Source organism: Miscanthus floridulus, chromosome 3, assembly GCF_019320115.1.
Source record: "Miscanthus floridulus cultivar M001 chromosome 3, ASM1932011v1, whole genome shotgun sequence".
NCBI lineage: Eukaryota > Viridiplantae > Streptophyta > Magnoliopsida > Poales > Poaceae > Miscanthus > Miscanthus floridulus.
Window position 1 is genome coordinate 32,199,950 of NC_089582.1, and position 3,090 is coordinate 32,203,039.

Below are 3,090 nucleotides of genomic sequence, written 5' to 3' on the forward strand. Positions count from 1 at the left end.
CACCCACAAGCTCCGCCGGGTGATCACCAAGCTCCCAATCACCACCAAGCCGTCTAGGTGATGGCGATCACCAAGAGTAACAAGCACAAACTCTCACTTGACCACGCGAAGCCTAATGAGAAGATGGATGCACACTTGGCTACTCTTGATTCACTAATGAGGCTACTCTCTTGGATTCTCAAATCTCAATCACCTCACTAGGACCTTGCTCTTCTTGGCACTCACAAACGTGTTTCTCAGCTGTTGGAATGAGCAAAAGTGACTCCACACATGAGTGGAGCTTCTATTTATAAGGCAGCCTGAAAAACGAACCGTTATGAGCTTCTGCGGGGTGACCAGACACTCCGGTCGTACTGATCGGACGCTCCGATCAGTTCAACCCACGAACCAGTGAAAATGTGTTGACCGGACACTGGCAGGGTCCGGTCACCACTGACCGGACGTTTTCGGTCACATTAAACCCTTACTGTACTCGACCGGACGCTGAACCCCCAGGGTTCGGTCAGTACTGACCGGACGCGTCCGGTCGCAGATTCCCTTCTCTGGAACCTTACTGAAGTCGACCGGACGCTGCCTTTTAGCGTCCGGTCACTTGATCTCTCCAGTGTCCGGTCGCACCGAACATAGTCTGTCGATCAAATGAACTGACCGGACCCTGCGGCTAGCGTTCGGTCGTACCGGAGCTAGTGTCCAGTCAGCATTTGACCCTCCATTCACTTCCAACTCTCGATCATATGTGAATGAAGTTTGCTCCAAAGGATCTTAGGCATTCATAGGAGCTACCTAGAGCTAGTTTCAACAAGTGTGCACCACACCTAACTCACTAGACTCATCTAGGTCAAGCTACCCATCCATACCCCCCTTAATAGTACGGCCAAAGGAAAAACAAAGTCCTAAACTACTCTAAGTGTCTCTTCAACTCCAATCGACACTTAGAACTAGTCATCCTTAACCTTGTCGTCCATTCTTTGAAAACCGAAACGATTTCCATTGTAGGGGCATGACAACTTTGATTGCCCAATCGATCTCCATTACCATGACCTAACTTAATTGCATCTGCAAAACACACATTAGTTATAGTAATCTTGTATTGTTATTAATCACCGAAACCCAACTAGGGGCCTAGATGCTTTCAATCTCCCCCTTTTTGGTGATTGATGACAATACCACCTCGAGTATGTGAAAGAGTGAGGTTTTTGATGGGCTTGGTTCATATAAGCTTTTGTCGATAAGAACAAAAGTGTTAGTCAAGCTTATATGACCCAAGCCAACATAATGTACTCAAGGGATATGAATTAAGCATGAGTACGAGTAGCAAAGCTCATTTGCATCGGAGTATAAACGCGGAAGCAAAGGCAAATGAGCATAACACAAGTGATATGACATATAAATAATGTAAAGTAGAGAGCACACATGTCATATATCACAATCAAGTAGAAATCACTATCACATAGATGTAATAATATGCATGAAACTAACACACGAATGCATAAAAGTAATAGTGTATCACACAGATAAAACTCCAAATGTATATAATAAGCTACTACTAAATAACTAGCTCCCCCTGAAAGTCGCTCCCCCTAAGTCTACATACTCGAACCCTCTCCCCCTTTGGCGTCAAACACCAAAACCTAAGGGTCGGTCGGTGGGGCTGCAGTGGATGAGCCGGGCGCTGAGGTACGAGGAGCAAGCTAGAACTGGGTGCCATCATCATCTGACCCTGAGCTCTGTACTGACTGACCCTCTATAGCAGGAAGTGTTGCTGAAGCGGTCTAGGTCTGAGCTGGGGCAGGTGCTGCCTGTGAAGCTGCTGGTACGTCTGTCGTAGGATTTGAAGAAGCAATAGACGAGGGGAGCCTTTGAGTAGTCACAGCGATTGGGGCTGCTGTAGAAGGACCGGCGGTATGCATATGAGGCAGTGTAGGCATGCCGGTCAACTCGCTGAAGGATGCTCTAAGACTCCTAGAGACTGACGTGTCAGGCACAAATAGCGAGGGTGACTGCTCTGGTGAGAAGCCCATGTGATATGGAGTGAACTACAGGGCTACCATTGGTGAGGACAACCACTGGGACACCTGAACTGTATGTGAAGCAAACTGTGCTGGCGGTTGTCCCTAACTCTGAAGCCCACTGAGCTGTACAGCTAGAGTCGTCGAAGTGGTGGCAGGCTAAGCAAGCTGGGGCGAAGGCTATGGCAGTGGGGCCCCAAGTGCTGTCACTACATGCTGCATAAATCCCATAAGCCGCCATTGCATGAGTAACTGTTGGTGATGCATCTACTGCTGCTGCTACTGGAGAAGCTGCCGCTGCCGCTGGAACTCGTCCTGACGAGCCTAAAACTGTGCGAAGTTGGCAGCGGTCTCCTGTGCCTGTCGTGCCTGATCCTGCTGCATCCACTCAAGAATAGCAATCAAGGCGGGGTCCATCTATGATGTAGGAGGAGCTGAGCTAGAACTGCCGGCCTCTGCATCATGTCTGCGTGGAGGCATCTGAGGAATCAGCAGATAGTCATCATCTGAGCTGTCACTAGTCTCTGTCGCCTCCTGCTGTGCCTCAAGCTCCTCCTCCTCTGTAGCGGCTATGCCTCTAATGATCTCGTCCTGCTGAGCTGCTGACTCTAGAACATCTGGACGATGGCTAGGCTGAGCGGGTGCCTGTGGTGTGCTGTGTCTGATCCTCTGTGCCATGTTATAAGCTGGAAACTCAGTGGTGGCACCCTTATACTCTGCAACCATCTTAGGGGTCCTGACCTGCACAGACTTGATCATCAAGAATGTGATCTAATGTGCGTAAGGAAGCTGCCTGCGACCCTTGAAGCCCTCAGCAATAGTATCCTCCATCTCTGATAGAAGAAGGTCCCAAATGTCGAACACGGTCTACTGCATCAGGGCATTAAGGAGCCAGAGCTGTAGGCGTGTCAGACCCTCTTTGTATCCCAACCTGGAAAGTAGTGTCCTCCTGATAATGGCCTCTAGCACACAAGCTGTAGGAGTCAGGTCACTGGGGTTCCTCCTCGACCCCTCACCAAAGGGCTCCTTGAAGCAATGTCTCACAAGATCAGTAGGAGGCACTAAACCTCCATGAGGATGC